The sequence below is a fragment of the Salvelinus namaycush genome, chromosome 3 (assembly GCF_016432855.1).
Source record: "Salvelinus namaycush isolate Seneca chromosome 3, SaNama_1.0, whole genome shotgun sequence".
NCBI classification, from domain to species: domain Eukaryota; kingdom Metazoa; phylum Chordata; class Actinopteri; order Salmoniformes; family Salmonidae; genus Salvelinus; species Salvelinus namaycush.
Genome location: NC_052309.1, coordinates 84,400,290 through 84,422,738, shown reverse-complemented (window position 1 = coordinate 84,422,738; position 22,449 = coordinate 84,400,290).

The window sequence follows — 22,449 nt, the reverse complement described above, 5'->3', positions numbered from 1 at the left end:
TAAGGAGAACTAGAACAGAGAACCTGTCATGTCCTTAAGGAGAACTAGAACAGAGAACCTGTCATGTCCTTAAGGATAACTAGAACAGAGAACCTGTCTTGTCCTTAAGGAGAACTAGAACAGAGAACCTGTCATGTCCTTAAGGAGAACTAGAACAGAGAACCTGTCATGTCCTTAAGGAGAACTAGAACAGAGAACATGTCATGTCCTTAAGGAGAACTAGAACAGAGAACCTGTCATGTCCTTAAGGAGAACTAGAACAGAGAACCTGTCTTGTCCTTAAGGAGAACTAGAACAGAGAACCTGTCATGTCCTTAAGGAGAACTAGAACAGAGAACCTGTCATGTCCTTAAGGAGAACTAGAACAGAGAACCTGTCTTGTCCTTAAGGAGAACTAGAACAGAGAACCTGTCATGTCCTTAAGGAGAACTAGAACAGCGAAAAGCCTCAGAATCTGAGAGAGAGAGTCTTTCCTGGCAACAGCAGGCAGGTGACTGAGGGCATGCTTTCAGGGAATGGCATGAGGGTGAAGAGGGAGGTCATAGGGGGGCATAGGGGTGAGTCAGGGACACAGGGTGCTGGCAGGACAGGGGGGGGGAACAGCAGGTGCCAGTGTGCCACGTCGCCCCAGGGCACTGAGTGCAGGGCCCCACCTGGGCATCAGGTGGCACAGCAGCAGGAGGGTTCAGAGAGGGCATCTGTGTCTGAGGCTGGGACAATGGCTGGCTTTGCTGCCTTCATACTCTCTATCTCCCCCACCCCCTCACCTCACAGCAGTCGGAACACAAAGTACCAGTCATTGTGTCCTCCCCTGGTTGGTGGTTGATGATTAAAAGGGATGATATTGGTTGGTGGTTGATGATTAAAAGGGATGATAATAGCTGGTGGTTGATGATTAAAATGGATGATAATGGCTGGTGGTTGATGATTAAAAGGGATGATAATGGCTGGTTGTTGATGATTAAAATGGATGATAATGGCTGGTGGTTGATGATTAAAAGGGATGATAATGACTGGTGGTTGATGATTAAAAGGGATGATAATGGTTGGTGGTTGATGATTAAAAGGGATGATAATGGCTGGTGGTTGATGATTAAAAGGGATGATAATGGTTGGTGGTTGATGATTAAAAGGGACGATAATGGCTGGTGGTTGATGATTAAAAGGGATGATAATGGCTGGTGGTTGATGATTAAAAGGGATGATAATGGCTGGTGGTTGATGATTAAAAGGGATGATAATGGCTGGTGGTTGATGATTAAAAGGGATGATAATGGTTGGTGGTTGATGATTCAAAGGGACGATAATGGTTGGTGGTTGATGATTCAAAGGTATGATAATGGCTGGTGGTTGATTATTAAAAGGGACGATAATGGTTGGTGGTTGATGATTAAAAGGGACGATAATGGTTGGTGGTTGATGATTAAAAGGGATGATAATGGCTGGTGGTTGATGATTAAAAGGGATGATAATGGCTGGTGGTTGATGATTAAAATGGATGATAATGGTTGGTGGTTGATGATTAAAAGGGACGATAATGGTTGGTGGTTGATGATTCAAAGGGATGATAATGGTTGGTGGTTGATGATTAAAAGGGATGATAATGGTTGGTGGTTGATGATTCAAAGGGATGATAATGGTTGGTGGTTGATGATTAAAAGGGATGATAATGGCTGGTGGTTGATGATTAAAAGGGATGATAATGGCTGGTGGTTGATGATTAAAAGGGATGATAATGGCTGGTGGTTGATGATTAAAAGGGATGATAATGGCTGGTGGTTGATGATTAAAAGGGATGATAATGGTTGGTGGTTGATGATTAAAAGGGATGATAATGGTTGGTGGTTGATGATTCAAAGGGATGATAATGGTTGGTGGTTGATGATTAAAAGGGATGATAATGGCTGGTGGTTGATGATTAAAAGGGATGATAATGGCTGGTGGTTGATGATTAAAAGGGATGATAATGGCTGGTGGTTGATGATTAAAAGGGATGATAATGGTTGGTAGTTGATGATTAAAAGGGATGATAATGGTTGGTGGTTGATGATTAAAAGGGATGATAATGGTTGGTGGTTGATGATTAAAAGGGATGATAATGGTTGGTGGTTGATGATTAAAAGGGATGATAATGGCTGGTGGTTGATGATTAAAAGGGATGATAATGGTTGGTAGTTGATGATTAAAAGGTACACTCTTGGAAAGGTTCACTCTTAGGTTCTTCTGCTGTCCCCATAAGATAACCCTTTGAAGAACCCTCTTTGGTTCCCTTTACACAGAGGGTTCTACATGGAACACAAAAGAGTTCTACCTGGAACTAAAAAGGGTTCTCCTATGGGGACAGCTGAAGAACCCTTTAGGAACCCTGTTTTGGAAGAGTGGATGATAACACAATAAGGTGATAATAGGAAAAACAGATCGCTGGCCGTTCAGCTCACATAACTGCTGAGTGACTAATGATATGGGATTTTTCCTTCGTCTTGTTCTTCACACGGCTACAGCTGCCAGGGAAGAAACTGACTCATAGAACACACCAGGCTCAGTCCAAATCAGAAACACCAGCCAATGACAGAGTAATGTTCGACAAGGCCTGCCAATAACAGCCAACAGCCAAGCAAAACCAGCTTGTGGCTGGTAGCCTTGCATGCCTGAGAGATCAGCCAATAGCAGCCTTGTATGCCTGAGAGATCAGCCAATAGCAGCCTTGTATGCCTGAGAGATCAGCCCATAGCAGCTTCAAAGACCACCACCTCTAGCCAGTCAGGCCAGTGTATCTGTATGAAACATCGAGCGCAGAAACCTTTCTGCAAAGCCCAGCAACAAAATCAAATACAATTTTACTTGTCACATGCTTGGTAAACAACAGGTGTAGACTAACAGTAAAATGCTGACTTATAGGTCCTTTTCCAACAACGCAGAGAGAAAGATAACAAGAAAAACTCAACGGAATTGAAATAGTGAAACAAGGAATAAATACACATGAAAAACAAATAACAATAAGGAGTAAAAATAGCATGGCTATATACAGGGAGTACCAGGTAATAACATGGCTATATACAGGGAGTACCAGGTAATAACATGGCTATATACAGGGAGTACCAGGTAATAACATGGCTATATACAGGGAGTACCAGGTAATAACATGGCTATATACAGGGAGTACCAGGTAATTACATGGCTATATACAGGGAGTACCAGGTAATAACATGGCTATATACAGGGAGTACCAGGTAATAACATGGCTATATACAGGGAGTACCAGGTAATTACATGGCTATATACAGGGAGTACCAGGTAATAACATGGCTATATACAGGGAGTACCAGGTAATAACATGGCTATATACAGGGAGTACCAGGTAATAACATGGCTATATACAGGGAGTACCAGTACCGAGTCAATGTGCAGGGGTACAAGGTAATAGCATGGCTATATACAGGGAGTACCAGGTAATAACATGGCTATATACAGGGAGTACCAGGTAATAACATGGCTATATACAGGGAGTACCAGGTAATAACATGGCTATATACAGGGAGTACCAGGTAATAACATGGCTATTACAGGGAGTACCAGGTAATAACATGGCTATATACAGGGAGTACCAGGTAATAACATGGCTATATACAGGGAGTACCAGGTAATAACATGGCTATATACAGGGAGTACCAGGTAATTACATGGCTATATACAGGGAGTACCAGGTAATAACATGGCTATATACAGGGAGTACCAGGTAATTACATGGCTATATACAGGGAGTACCAGGTAATAACATGGCTATATACAGGGAGTACCAGGTAATAACATGGCTATATACAGGGAGTACCAGGTAATAACATGGCTATATACAGGGAGTACCAGGTAATAACATGGCTATATACAGGGAGTACCAGGTAATTACATGGCTATATACAGGGAGTACCAGGTAATAACATGGCTATATACAGGGAGTACCAGGTAATAACATGGCTATATACAGGGAGTACCAGGTAATTACATGGCTATATACAGGGAGTACCAGGTAATAACATGGCTATATACAGGGAGTACCAGGTAATAACATGGCTATATACAGGGAGTACCAGGTAATAACATGGCTATATACAGGGAGTACCAGGTAATAACATGGCTATATACAGGGAGTACCAGTACCGAGTCAATGTGCAGGGGTACAAGGTAATAGCATGGCTATATACAGGGAGTACCAGGTAATAACATGGCTATATACAGGGAGTACCAGGTAATAACATGGCTATATACAGGGAGTACCAGGTAATAACATGGCTATATACAGGGAGTACCAGGTAATAACATGGCTATATACAGGGAGTACCAGGTAATAACATGGCTATTACAGGGAGTACCAGGTAATAACATGGCTATATACAGGGAGTACCGGTACTGAGTCAATGTGCAGGGGTACAAGGTAATAACATGGCTATATACAGGGAGTACCAGGTAATAACATGGCTATATACAGGGAGTACCAGTACTGAGTCAATGTGCAGGGGTACAAGGTAATAACATGGCTATATACAGGGAGTACCAGGTAATAACATGGCTATATACAGGGAGTACCAGTACTGAGTCAATGTGCAGGGGTACAAGGTAATAACATGGCTATATACAGGGAGTACCAGGTAATAACATGGCTATATACAGGGAGTACCAGTACCGAGTCAATGTGCAGGGGTACAAGGTAATAGCATGGCTATATACAGGGAGTACCAGTACTGAATCAATGTGCAGGATAGATAATAGGCAGTAGCAGCATGTGGTGAGTGTGAAAGTGTGTGTGTGTGTGTGTGTGTGTGTGTGTGTGTGTGTGTGTGTGTGTGTGTGTGTGTGTGTGTGTGTGTGTGTGTGTGTGTGTGTGTGTGTGTGTGTGTGTGTGTGTGTGTGTGTGTGGCATCAGTATGCATGAACGAACATGTTTTGTGTGTGTGGGCGTATAGTATGTGTGTGTGTGTTGGGGTGTCAGTGTAAGTATGTGTGAGCATGTGGGTAGAGTCCAGTGTGTGTGTTGGGGTGTCAGTGTAAGTAGTGAGCATGTGGGTAGAGTCCAGTGTGTGTGTTGGGGTGTCAGTGTAAGTAGTGAGCATGTGGGTAGAGTCCAGTGTGTGTGTTGGGGTGTCAGTGTAAGTATGTGTGAGTGTGTGGGTAGAGTCCAGTGTGTGTGTTGGGGTGTCAGTATAAGTATGTGTGAGTGTGTGGGTAGAGTCCAGTGTGTGTGTTGGGGTGTCAGTGTAAGTATGTGTGAGCATGTGGGTAGAGTCCAGTGTGTGTGTTGGGGTGTCAGTATAAGTATGTGTGAGTGTGTGGGTAGAGTCCAGTGTGTGTGTTGGGGTGTCAGTGTAAGTATGTGTGAGCCTGTGGGTAGAGTCCAGTGTGTGTGTTGGGGTGTCAGTGTAAGTATGTGTGAGCCTGTGGGTAGAGTCCAGTGTGTGTGTTGGGGTGTCAGTGTAAGTATGTGTGAGCCTGTGGGTAGAGTCCAGTGTGTGTGTTGGGGTGTCAGTGTAAGTATGTGTGAGCCTGTGGGTAGAGTCCAGTGTGTGTGTTGGGGTGTCAGTGTAAGTATGTGTGAGCCTGTGGGTAGAGTCCAGTGTGTGTGTTGGGGTGTCAGTGTAAGTATGTGTGAGCATGTGGGTAGAGTCCAGTGTGTGTGTTGGGGTGTCAGTGTAAGTATGTGTGAGCCTGTGGGTAGAGTCCAGTGTGTGTGTTGGGGTGTCAGTGTAAGTATGTGTGAGCATGTGGGTAGAGTCCAGTGTGTGTGTTGGGGTGTCAGTGTAAGTATGTGTGAGCCTGTGGGTAGAGTCCAGTGTGTGTGTTGGGGTGTCAGTGTAAGTATGTGTGAGCCTGTGGGTAGAGTCCAGTGTGTGTGTTGGGGTGTCAGTGTAAGTATGTGTGAGCCTGTGGGTAGAGTCCAGTGTGTGTGTTGGGGTGTCAGTGTAAGTATGTGTGAGCCTGTGGGTAGAGTCCAGTGTGTGTGTTGGGGTGTCAGTGTAAGTATGTGTGAGCCTGTGGGTAGAGTCCAGTGTGTGTGTTGGGGTGTCAGTGTAAGTATGTGTGAGCCTGTGGGTAGAGTCCAGTGTGTGTGTTGGGGTGTCAGTGTAAGTATGTGTGAGCCTGTGGGTAGAGTCCAGTGTGTGTGTTGGGGTGTCAGTGTAAGTATGTGTGAGCATGTGGGTAGAGTCCAGTGTGTGTGTTGGGGTGTCAGTGTAAGTATGTGTGAGCATGTGGGTAGAGTCCAGTGTGTGTGTTGGGGTGTCAGTGTAAGTATGTGTGAGCATGTGGGTAGAGTCCAGTGTGTGTGTTGGGGTGTCAGTGTAAGTATGTGTGAGCCTGTGGGTAGAGTCCAGTGTGTGTGTGCATAGAGTCAGTGTAAGAAAGTTAGTGCAAAAAAGGGCCAATGCAGGTAGTCTGGGTAGCCATTTGATTAGCTATTCAGCAGTCTTGTTAAGCAGTTTTATGGCTTGGGGGTAGAAGCTGTTCACTGTCTTGTGGGTTCCACACTTGGTGCACTGGTAACGCTTGCCGTGCGGAAGCAGAGAGAAGAGTCTATGACTTGGGTGGCTGGAGTCTTTTAACATTCTTAGGGCCTTCCTCTGACACCGCCTGGTATAGAGGTCCTGGATGGCAGGGAGCTCAGCCCCAGTGATGTACTGGGCCGTACCCACTATCCTCTGTAGTGCCTTGCAGCTGCCGTACCAAGCGGTGTACAACTTTCTGAGGATCTGAAGACCCATGCTGAATCTTTTCAGCCTCCCGAGGGGGAAAAGGCTCTGCCGTGCCCTCTTCACAACTACATTGGGTGTGTGTGGACATGTTAATTCCTTAGTGATGTGGACACCGAGGAATTTGAAGCTCCCGACCCACTCCACTACAGCCCCGTCGATGTGGATGGGGGCGTGTTAACCCCTCTGTTTCCTGTAGTCCACGATCAGCTCCTTTGTCTTGCTGATGTTGAGGGAGAGGTTGTTGTCCTATCAGCACACTGCCAGGTCTCCCTCGGACCTCTTCCTCGTCAGTGATCCGTCCTACCACCTTCACGTCGTCAGCAAACTGGATTATGGTGTTCACCCACGCAGTCGTGTAGTACAGGAGTGGACTAAGCATGCACCCCTGAGGGACCCTGTGTTGATGGTGGATGTGTTGTTGCCTACCCTCACCAGCTGGGGGCGGCCCATCAGGAAGTCCAGGATCCAGTTGCAGAGGGAAGTGTTTAGTCCCAGGGTCCTGAGCTTAGTGATGAGTTTGGAGGGCACTATAGTGTTGAACGCTGAGCTGTAGTCAATGAACAGCATTCTTACATAGGTATTCAATTTGTCTATGTGGGTGAGGGCAGTGTGGAGTGCAGTTGAGATTGTGTCATCTGTGGATCTGTTGGGGCGTTATGTAAACTGGAGTGGGTCCAGGATGTCTGAGATGTTGGAACAGCCTTGCCATAGCAACAGCCTTGGAACCAACAACTCTAGCCAATCAGGGCCCATCTGTCATTGACAACAGCCTCTCAGCTCAGCAACACCAGACATGGACAGACCATCTGCAAGACACTCCAGAGAGGGCACGCCAGCACAGACCATCACAGACCATCACAGACCATCTGCCCATCTACGTCAGCCCCAGACATCTCTGGCTCATTTAAAAAACGTATACAAACTGTACTATAGGCCTATTGGTTTTGAACAACAGTGTTTCGTATAAGTGGTATGACTGGATTCAAGAGGAACAAATTGTGGCAGTTTGTCACGTAACAACCACAAAACTATGGTAATGGAACTTCAGTGTGACTGAGCGCATCAGCTGAAGGCTGAGGGAGTTGGACCCAGCATGGCCCTGTCAGAGCTAAACTAACGCCAAGTCACAGCTTCCGCCGTCCGGCTGATCACACATAATCTTGACCTGTCATCATCGTTACACCCCATCACTCAGACATGAGCTAATCAGACACCATGCTGTTCTGCCTGTCTGTCTGTTTACAGCTAAAACACCAAGTGTCTCTTACATGTTTCAAGAGGAACAAATTGACGACACTACGTGCAAGTTTGTCGGCATGTCAACATGCTACCGTAATGCACAATCACACAACTGACTGCATCAGTTGCATTCAGAGGGAATTGGATCCAACACGGCCCTGTCAGCACTAGGCTAGCTAGGCTAACACCAAGTCAGACACACATAACTGCACCACATATCACACTTTCACAAAATGCTTGAAGACATGGCTAAAGGTCAATCAGATTTGTGAACATGGTCCCTAGCTGTGTGTTGCCGCTTTCCATGTCTGTTGTCTGTAACTTGTGAGGTGTGGAAACACTTTGTTGCTTTTATGAATTTTGTCTTGCTGCTTTTTGTTCTATGTTGCTCTGTCTGTATGCTACGTCTTGTTCCATGCTGCTATTGTCTATATTGTAATTGTTTTTAATAACCTGCCCAGGGACTGCGGTTGAAAATTAGCCGGCTGGCTAAAACCGGCACTTTTACTGAAACGTTGATTAATGTGCACTGTCCCTGTAAAAATAAAATAAATAAACTCAAACTCAACGTCCGGCTGATCTGAACCTGTCATCATCACTATGCCCCATCACTCATCTTAGAACAAATCATCATCCTGTCTGTCTGTCTGTCTGTCTGCCTGTCTGTCTGCCTGTCTGCCTGCCTGTCTGTCTGTCTGTCTGTCTGTCTGTCTGTCTGTCTGTCTGTCTGTCTGTCTGTCTGTCTGTCTGTCTGTCTGTCTGTCTGTCTGTCTGTCTGTCTGTCTGTCTGTCTGTCTGTCTGTCTGTCTGTCTGTCTGTCTACAGCTGACGGCCCGTCTCTGTAGCCGCTACACGAACATGACAGCCAGTCATATAAATTGAGAATCATATAGGGTCTACTCTGGGGCTGTGTGATCATGTATGGTCTGGTCATGCCAACAGGTCTTGTATACATTAAAACAAGGCAGTTTATGGTCCGGTGCCACATTTTTCCCCAATGTAACCCTAAGCCTCCGTATCAGCCACCCAAGCACTAGATTTAAGTGACTACACCAGGCCTGGGTTCAAATACTATTTGCTTTATTTCAAATACTTTAGCTGTGCTTGTCTGAGCTTGCCTGGCACAACTGAACTAATGGTGTAGACCCAAAAGTGCAAACTTCTCCCATCTGTCACTCCAGGAAGACATAATCAAACGCTCAGATTATTTTCAAGGAAACAAGTACTACTTGAACCAAGGTCTCTACTACAGTGTACTTCTGCCTGTGTGATTCTATGATATCACATGTTTCTTCTCTGCCTGCCACTACTGGGTAAACTGTCGGCTGGTTGCAACAACACTGACGTGCAATCAGACTGAAGCCCTGTGCCAAGAAGTGGGGAGCGCAGTAAATTACCAGCTGACGAAAGAATGGAAAAAGGTGTGTTTTGGGTTTCTTCCCTGGGACCGTCGGGAGGCTAGAATGGAGGGATGAAGGGAGAGAGGCATATAGAAAAAGCTGTCCAGCTTTTCCCTGCTGTTCCGTGGATGCAGCCTGGGATACAGAGCTAATGGATTCTCCCCGGCAATGAAACAGTATTCAGGCTGCAGTCCAGAGCAAGGAGGGAGAGTAGAAGGGAGGGAGCCACCTGAGATGTTTCCCACAGTACTGGCCTGGAGATTAGGAAGGAAGGAAGGGATGGAGGGAGCCACCTGAGATGTTTCCCACAGTACTGGCCTGGAGATTAGGAAGGAAGGAAGGGATGGAGGGAGCCACCTGAGATGTTTCCCACAGTACTGGCCTGGAGATTAGGAAGGAAGGAAGGGATGGAGGGAGGAGGGGTGGATAGATAGAGAGGGAAGAGAGTGAATGGTAGGGGTGGGGTGGGATGGAAAGGGGAAGAAAGGAGAAATGGGTGAAGGGGAAAGATGGATAGAGGGATAGAGAAAGAGGTGGAGAAGGAAAGAGAGAGGAAGAGAGAAGAGATGGGGTGAAGGGGAGGGATGGGGGGATTCATAAATCTCTCTCTCTCTGGCAAGCGGTACCGGAGCGCCAAGTCTAGGACCAAAAGGCTCCTTAACAGTTTCTACCCCCGAGCCAAAAGACTGCTGAACAGCTCATCAAATGGCCACTGGACTATTTACACATTGACACCCCCCCTCCATTTGTTTTTACACTGCTGCTACTCGCTGTTTATTATCTATGCATAGTCACTCTACCCCTACCTACATGTACAAATTACCTTGACTAACCTGTACCTCGCCACATTGACTTGATACTGGTACCCCCTGTACATAGCCTCGTTATTGTTATTTTATTACTTTTTATTATTTTTTACTTTAGTTTATTTGGTAAATGTTTTCTTAACTCTTCTTCAACTGCATCGTTGGTTAAGGGCTTGTAAGTAAACATTTCACAGTAAGGTCTACACTTGTTGTATTCGGCGCATGTGGCAAATAAAGTTTGATTTGATTTGTTGCTGCTGTTTTGTGTTTGTCAAACCCCACAGCCTCAGACCCTCTCTCATAGCCGTGGCGAATCGTGTCGTTCCGAGTAACCCAATTCCAACCCCGCACCCCACCAAAACTTCAACACACTTTAGATTACTGTCTGACATCCGCACTGCCTGCCTTTTTGGGGGGGGGTTGCCATGGCGATCGACAACAACAGTGTACACACACGCACAGGACAGGGCCTGCAGTCAATTTTCCCTCCGGCATGCCCCCCTCTCTCTCCGTACCCCTCGCCCCTCTGCCCAGTGTCTGCCTGCCCCTCTTCTCGCCTGGCTGGTCTCACAACTTCTGACCTGTTTCAACCCAGCAGCACTGCAGACAACACTGGCCCACTGTGGCCACACGGGAAAACTGCTCAACGACAACAAAAGGCATCTTTATGATTAGCTCACACACACAATGTCGCTCTCTCACTTAGTCACTCAGTCACTCATGTTTTTTTAACTAGGATGAAGTCGTCCCTAGACACTGATCTTGGGTCAGTTGGATTATGATTTGTGGTTCTTACCTTCTTTCGTTGTCGTCGAGGTGAGCAAACAGCACGTTCTTGGAGATGGCCTTGGCCAGAGCAGTCATGGTCTTGTAGTCCTTAGGAATCACCTGAGGGACAACAGAGCAAACATCAGGGTCTTGTAGACCTTAGGAATCACCTGAGGGACAACATAACAAACATCATGGTCTTGTAGTCCTTAGGAATCACCTGAGGGACAACAGAGCAAACATCAGGGTCTTGTAGTCCTTAGGAATCACCTGAGGGACAACAGAGCAAACATCAGGGTCTTGTAGTCCTTAGGAATCACCTGAGGGACAACATAACAAACATCATGGTCTTGTAGTCCTTAGGAATCACCTGAGGGACAACATAGCAAACATCATGGTCTTGTAGTCCTTAGGAATCACCTGAGGGACAACATAGCAAACATCATGGTCTTGTAGTCCTTAGGAATCACCTGAGGGACAACATAGCAAACATCATGGTCTTGTAGTCCTTAGGAATCACCTGAGGGACAACATAGTAAACATCATGGTCTTGTAGTCCTTAGGAATCACCTGAGGGACAACAGAGCAAACACCATGGTCTTGTAGTCCTTAGGAATCACCTGAGGGACAACATAGCAAACATCATGGTCTTGTAGTCCTTAGGAATCACCTGAGGGACAACATAACAAACATCATGGTCTTGTAGACCTTAGGAATCACCTGAGGGACAACAGAGCAAACATCATGGTCTTGTAGTCCTTAGGAATCACCTGAGGGACAACAGAGCAAACATCAGGGTCTTGTAGTCCTTAGGAATCACCTGAGGGACAACAGAGCAAACATCATGGTCTTGTAGTCCTTAGGAATCACCTGAGGGACAACAGAGCAAACATCAGGGTCTTGTAGTCCTTAGGAATCACCTGAGGGACAACATAGCAAACATCATGGTCTCTCAAACAGGAACCAGACTACAGCACCTTCATCACAGAAAATGGAATTGATGGGCATCAATACAATTGATTGAATTCCATTTAATACTGTACCCATTGTCTTTCCTATTTGTCATGCCATGTCTACATGGTTAAAACGTTGTTTTTTTTTAAACTTCCCCAAAAAGCATTTATTGAAAAGAAAAGAAAACACTAGAGCTATACACATGAAGCCAGGCACATGCACATGAAGCCAGGCACATGCACATGAAGCCAGGCACATGCACATAAATCAAAAGAGCTCAATGCACAGATATAAGCACATTACAGTACATTTAAATAAACCCTCCTGTCTGTACATAATTGAATGCAACCCATCTGTTTGACTCAGATCAGTGTACGTGTGTGTGTGTGTGCGGCTGTGTGCCTATGTGTGTGTGTGTGTGTGTGTGTGTGTGTGTGTGTGTGTGTGTGTGTGTGTGTGTGTGTGTGTGTGTGTGTGTGTGTGTGTTTGCTCGTCTGTCTTTATGTTTGTTTATCCATGTCTGAACCAAAGGACTGTTTGGGGGAATGATGCGGGCCAGCCACATTTCCTCAGAGCCCACTACAAAGACTACTGCCTCTGTATTTAAGGAAAGACGTTCTAGGGGGAAAAACTTAGAGCTCTGAGCTCTGCAGATGTGTTACTGTGGGGAGAAGAGAGAGGGAGAGAGAGGGAGAGGGAGAGAGAGGGAGGGTGAGAGAGAGAGAGAGAGAGAGAGGGAGAGGGAGAGGGAGAGGGAGACAGATGGAGAGAGAGGGAGAAGAGAGAGGGAGAGGGAGAGAGAAGGAGAGAGAGGGAGAGGGAGAGAGAGAGAGAGAGAGAGAGAGAGAGAGAGAGAGAGAGAGAGAGAGAGAGAGGGAGAGGGAAAGGGAGAAGGAGGGAGAGAGAGAGAGGGAGAGGGAGACAGAGGGAGAGAGAGGGAGAAGAGAGAGGGAGAGGGAGAGAGAAGGAGAGAGAGGGAGAGAGAGAGAGAGAGAGAGAGAGAGGGAGAGAGAGAGGAAGAGGGAGAGGGAGAGGGAGAGGGAGGGAGAGAGAGGGAGAGAGAGGGAGAGAGAGAGAGGGAGAGAGAGAGAGGGAGAGGGAGAGGGAGAGGGAGAGAGAGAGAGAGAGAGAGAGAGGGATAAGGAGAGAGATTGAAAGGGAGAGGAAGAGGAAGAGAGAGGGAGAGAACTATAGCAAGACAGAATCAAAGAGATGCCAGTGGGAGAAAGACGGAGATAGTACTGTAAGAAAGAAAGCGTCCGTGCTCTGAGGGAAGCAGCAGTCTGTAGGCTGTAATTAACTTAAAGCAACAGATGGCTCAACATGAAGAGAACCACAGCTACAACAGCAGCAGACTGGCTGAAACATTCATGAGGCCACTGCAGTACACTACCAACATCAACCCTCTGTAGTCTCTATCAACCATCTGGAATGCTGGAAATAGACCCTTTGCTCCAAAGAGACAGGCTATACTCTTTATAGATCGAGGGGTAGAGAGAGGGTTACTAGAGTCTTTATTAATAGAGGGGTAGAGAGAGGGGGTACTAGTCTTTATGAATAGAGGGGTAGAGAGGGGTACTAGAGTCTTTATGAATAGAGGGGTAGAGAGGGTTACTAGAGTCTTTATGAATAGAGGGGTAGAGAGGGTTACTAGAGTCTTTATGGACAGGTGTAGAGAGAGGGGGTACTAGAGTCTTTATGAATAGAGGGGTAGAGAGGGTTACTAGAGTCTTTATGAATAGAGGGGTAGAGAGGGTTATTAGAGTCTTTATGGACAGAGGTGTAGAGAGAGGGGGTACTAGAGTCTTTATGGATAGAGGGGTAGAGAGGGTTACTAGAGTCTTTATGGACAGAGGTGTAGAGAGAGGGGGTACTAGAGTCCTTATGAATAGAGGGGTAGAGAGGGTTACTAGAGTCTTTATGAAAAGAGGGGTAGAGAGGGTTACTAGAGTCTTTATGGACAGAGGTGTAGAGAGGGGGTATTAGTCTTTATGAATAGAGGGGTAGAGAGGGGTACTAGAGTCTTTATGGATAGAGGTGTAGAGAGAGGGGGTACTAGAGTCTTTATGAATAGAGGGGTAGAGAGGGTTAATAGAGTCTTTATGAATAGAGGGGTAGAGAGGGTTACTAGAGTCTTTATGGACAGAGGTGTAGAGAGGGGGTACTAGAGTCTTTATGGATAGAGGTGTAGAGAGGGGGTACTAGAGTCTTTATGGATAGAGGTGTAGAGAGAGGGGTTACTAGAGTCTTTATGGATAGAGGGGTAGAGAGGGTTACTAGAGTCTTTATGGATGGAGGGGTAGAGAGAGGGGGTACTAGAGTCTTCATGAATAGAGGGGAAGAGAGGGTTACTAGAGTCTTTATGGATAGAGGGGTAGATAGGGTTACTAGAGTCTTTATGGATAGAGGGGTAGAGAGGGTTACTAGAGTCTTTATGGATAGAGGGGTAGAGAGAGGGGGTACTAGAGTCTTCATGAATAGAGGGGTAGAGAGAGGGTTACTAGAGTCTTTATGGATAGAGGGGTAGAGAGAGGGGGTACTAGAGTCTTTATGAATAGAGGGGTAGAGAGGGTTACTAGAGTCTTTATGGATAGAGGGGTAGAGAGGGTTACTAGAGTCTTTATGGATAGAGGGGTAGAGAGAGGGGGTACTAGAGTCTTTATGGATAGAGGGGTAGAGAGGGTTACTAGAGTCTTTATGGATAGAGGGGTAGAGAGAGGGGGTACTAGAGTCTTTATGAATAGAGGGGTAGAGAGGGTTACTAGAGTCTTTATGGATAGAGGGGTAGAGAGAGGGGGTACTAGAGTCTTTATGAATAGAGGGGTAGAGAGGGTTACTAGAGTCTTTATGGATAGAGGGGTAGAGAGAGGGGGTACTAGAGTCTTTATGGATAGAGGTGTAGAGAGGGGGTACTAGAGTCTTTATGGATAGAGGTGTAGAGAGGGTTACTAGAGTCTTTATGGATAGAGGGGTAGAGAGGGTTACTAGAGTCTTTATGGATAGAGGTGTAGAGAGAGGGTTACTAGAGTCTTCATGGATCGAGGGGTGGAGAGAGGGTTACTAAAGTCTTTATGGATAGAGGTGTAGAGAGGGTACTAGAGTCTTTATGAATAGAGGGGTAGAGAGGGTTACTAGAGTCTTTATGGATAGAGGTGTAGAGAGAGGGTTACTAGAGTCTTCATGGATCAAGGGGTGGAGAGAGGGTTACTAGAGTCTTTATGGATAGAGGTGTAGAGAGGGGGTACTAGAGTCTTTATGGATATAGGTGTAGAGAGAGGTTTACTAGAGTATTTATTGATAGAGGTGTAGAGAGGGGGTACTAAAGTCTTTATGGATAGAGGTGTAGAGAAAGGGTTACTAGATTCTTCATGGATCGAGGGGTGGAGAGAGAGTTACTAGAGTCTTTATGGATAGAGGTGTAGAGAGGGGATACTAGAGTCTTTTTGGATAGAGGGGTAGAGAGAGGGTTACTAGTCTTTATGGATAGATGTGTAGAGAGAGGGGGTACTAGAGTCTTTATGGATAGAGGGGTAGAGAGAGGGTTACTAGTCTTTATGGATAGATGTGTAGAGAGAGGGGGTACTAGAGTCTTTATGGATAGATGTGTAGAGAGAGGGTTACTAGAGTCTTTATGGATAGAGGGGTAGAGAGAGGGGGTACTAGAGTCTTTATGGATAGAGGTGTAGAGAGAGGGGGTACTAGAGTCTTTATGAATAGAGGGGTAGAGAGGGTTACTAGAGTCTTTATGAATAGAGGGGTAGAGAGGGTTACTAGAGTCTTTATGGACAGAGGTGTAGAGAGGGGGTACTAGAGTCTTTATGGATAGAGGTGTAGAGAGAGGGTTACTAGAGTCTTCATGGATCGAGGGGTGGAGAGAGGGTTACTAGAGTCTTTATGGATAGAGGTGTAGAGAGAGGGGGTACTAGAGTCTTTATGGATATATGTGTAGAGAGAGGGGGTACTAGAGTCTTTATGGATAGAGGTGTAGAGAGAGGGGGTACTAGAGTCTTTATGGATAGAGGTGTAGAGAGAGGGTTACTAGAGTCTTCATGGATCGAGGGGTGGAGAGAGGGGGTACTAGAGTCTTTATGGATAGAGGTGTAGAGAGGGGGTACTAGAGTATTTATGGATAGAGGTATAGAGAGAGGGTTACTAGAGTCTTTATGGATAGAGGTGTAGAGAGAGGGTTACTTGAGTCTTCATGGATCGAGGGGTGGAGAGAAGGGGTACTAGTCTTTATGGATAGAGGGGTAGAGAGGGGGTACTAGAGTCTTTATGGATAGAGGTGTAGAGAGAGGGTTACTAGAGTCTTCATGGATCGAGAGGTGGAGAGAGGGTTACTAGAGTCTTTATGGATAGAGGTGTAGAGAGAGGGGGTACTAGAGTCTTTATGGATATATGTGTAGAGAGAGGGGGTACTAGAGTCTTTATGGATAGAGGTGTAGAGAGAGGGGGTACTAGAGTCTTTATGGATAGAGGTGTAGAGAGAGGGTTACTAGAGTCTTCATGGATCGAGGGGTGGAGAGAGGGGGTACTAGAGTCTTTATGGATAGAGGTGTAGAGAGGGGGTACTAGAGTATTTATGGATAGAGGTGTAGAGAGAGGGTTACTAGAGTCTTTATGGATAGAGGTGTAGAGAGAGGGTTACTTGAGTCTTCATGGATCGAGGGGTGGAGAGAGGGGGTACTAGTCTTTATGGATAGAGGGGTAGAGAGGGGGTACTAGAGTCTTTATGGATAGAGGTGTAGAGAGAGGGGGTACTAGAGTATTTATGGATAGAGGTGTAGAGAGGGGTTACTAGAGTCTTTATGGATAGAGGTGTAGAGAGAGGGTGTACTAGTCTTTATGGATAGAGGGGTGGAGAGAGGGTTACTAGAGTCTTCATGGATCGAGGTGTAGAGAGAGGGGGTACTAGAGTCTTCATGGATAGAGGGGTAGAGAGAGGGTACTAGAGTCTTTATGGATCGAGGGGTAGAGAGAGGGGGTACTAGAGTCTTCATGGATAGAGGGGTAGAGAGGGGGTACTAGAGTCTTTAGGGCTGGGAGTAGTGAGAGTTGGGGGGGATAGTGCTTACATACAGGGCCTACTAGCCACTTTGAAGCTGGGAGGGTATAGACATAGAGAGGGTTTACTGTCTACTGTCTAGCCTCTTTACGAATGGCAGCGGATGGGAAGAGAGAAAGGGTCGAACCTCTTTAAGGCTGAAAGTAGATAGACAGAGAGTGTCTGAAGTCTAGCCTGTTAGTCTACAAATGGGAGAGGAAGGGTAGAAATGGTATCTAGTCTGTTGAAGGGAGTGGGAGAGGAAGGGTAGAAACGGTATCTAGTCTGTTGAAGGGAGTGGGAGAGGAAGGGTAGAAACGGTATCTAGTCTGTTGAAGGGAGTGGGAGAGGAAGGGTAGAAACGGTATCTAGTCTGTTGAAGGGAGTGGGAGAGGAAGGGTAGAAACGGTATCTAGTCTGTTGAAGGGAGTGGGAGAGGAAGGGTAGAAACGGTATCTAGTCTGTTGAAGGGAGTGGGAGAGGAAGGGTAGAAACGGTATCTAGTCTGTTGAAGGGAGTGGGAGAGGAAGGGTAGAAACGGTATCTAGTCTGTTGAATGGAGTGGGAGAGGAAGGGTAGAAACGGTATCTAGTCTGTTGAAGGGAGTGGGAGAGGAAGGGTAGAAACGGTATCTAGTCTGTTGAAGGGAGTGGGAGAGGAAGGGTAGAAACGGTATCTAGTCTGTTGAAGGGAGTGGGAGAGGAAGGGTAGAAACGGTATCTAGTCTGTTGAAGGGAGTGGGAGAGGAAGGGTAGAAACGGTATCTAGTCTGTTGAAGGGAGTGGGAGAGGAAGGGTAGAAACGGTATCTAGTCTGTTGAAGGGAGTGGGAGAGGAAGGGTAGAAACGGTATCTAGTCTGTTGAAGGGAGTGGGAGAGGAAGGGTAGAAACGGTATCTAGTCTGTTGAAGGGAGTGGGAGAGGAAGGGTAGAAACGGTATCTAGTCTGTTGAAGGGAGTGGGAGAGGAAGGGTAGAAACGGTATCTAGTCTGTTGAAGGGAGTGGGAGAGGAAGGGTAGAAACGGTATCTAGTCTGTTGAAGGGAGTGGGAGGAAGGGTAGAAACGGTATCTAGTCTGTTGAAGGGAGTGGGAGAGGAAGGGTAGAAACGGTATCTAGTCTGTTGAAGGGAGTGGGAGAGGAAGGGTAGAAACGGTATCTAGTCTGTTGAAGGGAGTGGGAGAGGAAGGGTAGAAACGGTATCTAGTCTGTTGAAGGGAGTTGTAGAGGAAGGGTAGAAACGGTATCTAGTCTGTTGAAGGGAGTGGGAGAGGAAGGGTAGAAACGGTATCTAGTCTGTTGAAGGGAGTGGGAGAGGAAGGGTAGAAACGGTATCTAGTCTGTTGAAGGGAGTGGGAGAGGAAGGGTAGAAACGGTATCTAGTCTGTTGAATGGAGTGGGAGAGGAAGGGTAGAAACGGTATCTAGTCTGTTGAAGGGAGTGGGAGAGGAAGGGTAGAAACGGTATCTAGTCTGTTGAAGGGAGTGGGAGAGGAAGGGTAGAAACGGTATCTAGTCTGTTGAAGGGAGTGGGAGAGGAAGGGTAGAAACGGTATCTAGTCTGTTGAAGGGAGTGGGAGAGGAAGGGTAGAAACGGTATCTAGTCTGTTGAAGGGAGTGGGAGAGGAAGGGTAGAAACGGTATCTAGTATGTTGAAGGGAGTGGGAGAGGAAGGGTAGAAACGGTATCTAGTCTGTTGAATGGAGTGGGAGAGGAAGGGTAGAAACGGTATCTAGTCTGTTGAAGGGGGTGGGAGAGGAAGGGTAGAAACGGTATCTAGTCTGTTGAATGGAGTGGGAGAGGAAGGGTAGAAACGGTATCTAGTCTGTTGAAGGGAGTGGGAGAGGAAGGGTAGAAACGGTATCTAGTCTGTTGAATGGAGTGGGAGAGGAAGGGTAGAAACGGTATCTAGTCTGTTGAAGGGAGTGGGAGAGGAAGGGTAGAAACGGTATCTAGTCTGTTGAAGGGAGTGGGAGAGGAAGGGTAGAAACGGTATCTAGTCTGTTGAATGGAGTGGGAGAGGAAGGGTAGAAACGGTATCTAGTCTGTTGAAGAGAGTGGGAGAGGAAGGGTAGAAACGGTATCTAGTCTGTTGAAACAAGTGGGAGAGGAAGGGTAGAAACGGTATCTAGTCTGTTGAAGAGAGTGGGAGAGGAAGGGTAGAAACGGTATCTAGTCTGTTGAAGGGAGTGGGAGAGGAAGGGTAGAAACGGTATCTAGTCTGTTGAAGGGAGTGGGAGAGGAAGGGTAGAAACGGTATCTAGTCTGTTGAAGGGAGTGGGAGAGGAAGGGTAGAAACGGTATCTAGTCTGTTGAATGGAGTGGGAGAGGAAGGGTAGAAACGGTATCTAGTCTGTTGAAGGGAGTGGGAGAGGAAGGGTAGAAACGGTATCTAGTCTGTTGAAGGGGGTGGGAGAGGAAGGGTAGAAACGGTATCTAGTCTGTTGAAGGGGGTGGGAGAGGAAGGGGATGCCAGAGAGCTGGAAGCTGAGACCCAGATTACACAGAGATCCTCCTGACGCCACTCAGCCAAAACCAAGTTCCCACAGTGCCAAGCCCAGACACAAACATAAAGACAGACGAGCAAACACACACACACACACACACACACACACACACACACACACACACACACACACACACACACACACACACACACACACACACACACACACACACACACACACACACACACACACACACACACGCTGAGTAATGTGAACGTATGAGAGAGGGATTCATTTAATATGCTTAGTTGCTCGTCTGGGAAATGTGAATGAAACATCAACTAAGATATTAAACCACTTTATCTTCTGACTGAGGGTTATTTCAGTCCATTGCCGTATTTAGAGCCTGTGTTGTTATCAGTCTGGCACCATGTCATCCAGGACTGTCTAGATACTAGACCTGGGTTTAAATACTATTTGATATCTTTCAAATGCTTCGAGCGTTTGCTTAGCCTGTGTCAGGTGGGTGGGGTTTGTAATTTTTAGACTTTTCTATTGGATTCATGGCAACAGGCAAGCTCAAACAAGCATAGATATAGTATTTTAAATGATTTTACATAGTTTTGTAACCCAGGTCTGCTAGCTACATGTCATTACCGCTGGAAAAGGCAACAGCTGTTTACTGAAGAACCCAGCCTTCAATCAATTTGTTAAACCCCTCATTTCATTCAAATCTGCTTCCATAACTCTGAATTATGTGTGACACTTGTCCGTCACGCTTGTAGCTCAAGCTAAACAAAGGCATGTTTGTTATCGTCTGATGGGAATTTTAAGGACAACCTCGAAATGACAGATGTGTGTGTGTGCGTGTCTATCTCCCTGATTGTGTGTGTGTGTGTGTGTGTGTGTGTGTGTGTGTGTGTGTGTGTGTGTGTGTGTGTGTGTGTGTGTGTGTGTGTGTGTGTGTGTGTGTGACTGTGTGTGTGTGTATCCCTGAAATAGTGTGAATCACTGACCTAAACATTTGCTAGTTTATTGGTTTATCATCCATGATTGGAGCCTGGCAGATACCTGCTGCTAAGACTGACAGATACCTGCTGCTAAGACTGGCAGATACCTGCTGCTAAGACTGACAGATACCTGCTGCTAACACTGACAGATACCTGCTGCTAAGACTGGCAGATACCTGCTGCTAAGACTGACAGATACCTGCTGCTAAGACTGACAGATAGCTGCTGCTAAGACTGACAGATACCTGCTGCTAAGACTGACAGATACCTGCTGCTAAGACTGACAGATACCTGCCGCTAAGACTGACAGATACCTGCTGCTAAGACTGACAGATACCTGCTGCTAAGACTGACAGATACCTGCTGCTAAGACTGACAGATACCTGCTGCTAAGACTGGCAGATACCTGCTGCTAAGACTGACAGATACCTGCTGCTAACACTGACAGATACCTGCTGCTAAGACTGGCAGATACCTGCTGCTAAGACTGACAGATACCTGCTGCTAAGACTGACAGATAGCTGCTGCTAAGACTGACAGATACCTGCTGCTAAGACTGACAGATACCTGCTGCTAAGACTGACAGATAGCTGCTGCTAAGACTGACAGATACCTGCTGCTAAGACTGGCAGATACCTGCTGCTAAGACTGACAGATACCTGCTGTTAAGACTGACAGATAGCTGCTGCTAAGACTGACAGATACCTGCTGCTAAGACTGGCAGATACATGCTGCTAAGACTGGCAGGGGCAGGAGGGTGGAGACACACATAAGCCACACTGCAGTGGCCTGCCAATTACAGCGAGGTGACGGGGGGTCAGGCCGAGGGGGCAGGGTAAGGATAGGGGCAGGGTAAGGATAGGGGCAGGGTAAGGATAGGGGCAGGGTAAGGATAGGGGCAGGGTAAGGATCGGGGCAGGGTAAGGATCGGGGCAGGGTAAGGATCGGGGCAGGGTAAGGATAGGGGCAGGGTAAGGATAGGGGCAGGGTAAGGATAGGGGCAGGGTAAGGATCGGGGAAGGGTAAGGATAGGGGCAGGGTAAGGATAGGGGCAGGGTAAGGATAGGGGCAGGGTAAGGATAGGGGCAGGGGGAAGGCAGTGCAAGCAGGGCTTTACATTTCAAAAATGAATTGGTAGCACTGGTGCTCCTAACTTCTAAAAGGTTGGAGGACAACATAACATTCAGGCACCAACACCAGAATATATTATTTGATCAATATAGCCACTATTGGGCCTGTATGTATTTTAGCTACTTCTGTTGTGCTCTAGAAACTCATATGCAACCCTGTAAATATATGTGTTTAATATAAAAAGCTGAAAATGTTATACAAATATCTGTCATTAAAATTACAAAGTAATTTTCTGCATTGTGTAAAAGCACGATTTTCCTTTTGAGATGACATAACTGCTAAATGACTCAAATGTAAATGTAATTGTATTGAAAATTGTATAATGTCTCTTAAAGAACATTGTTTGATGACATGCCAGAGATCTGTCATTCATTCATCACTCTGATCATTGATCTCCTGAAGAAGTTCTCCCTTCACCTTTAGATCTGTGTCCCAACATGTTTGGATAAAGCCTACTGGCTAACTTACCAGGTTGTTAGCTAGCTATGCTACAACGGTAGAGCGAAGCCTCATAATTACAACAATTATTATCTGGGTCATTTGTTTCTAGGCGCAGCGGTGCTCCCAAATTAAAATACCAGGTCGCACAGCAAAATATTTAGGAGCATATGCAACCAAAACGTTCCCATTTTAGAGCCCTGAGTGCAAGAGCCATCCACTACCATCTGGTTGGATTTGGTTGAGATTGTGTGAGTTAAGAGAGTTCTGTTAAGTCAACTTAATTAGTTGTTTTGAGAAGGGTTCTTTACTTCCCTAAATTTGTGTAGGTTTTTTGACAATGGCAAATATTTTCAACTGCGGCCCCAAAGGAGTATGTGTTACAACAATACCAATTAGCATTAGCCTAATCACCATACCAACCTTAATTTCACTTCTGCTGGATACATGTTTTTCATCCTTTCAGGCCCCTTA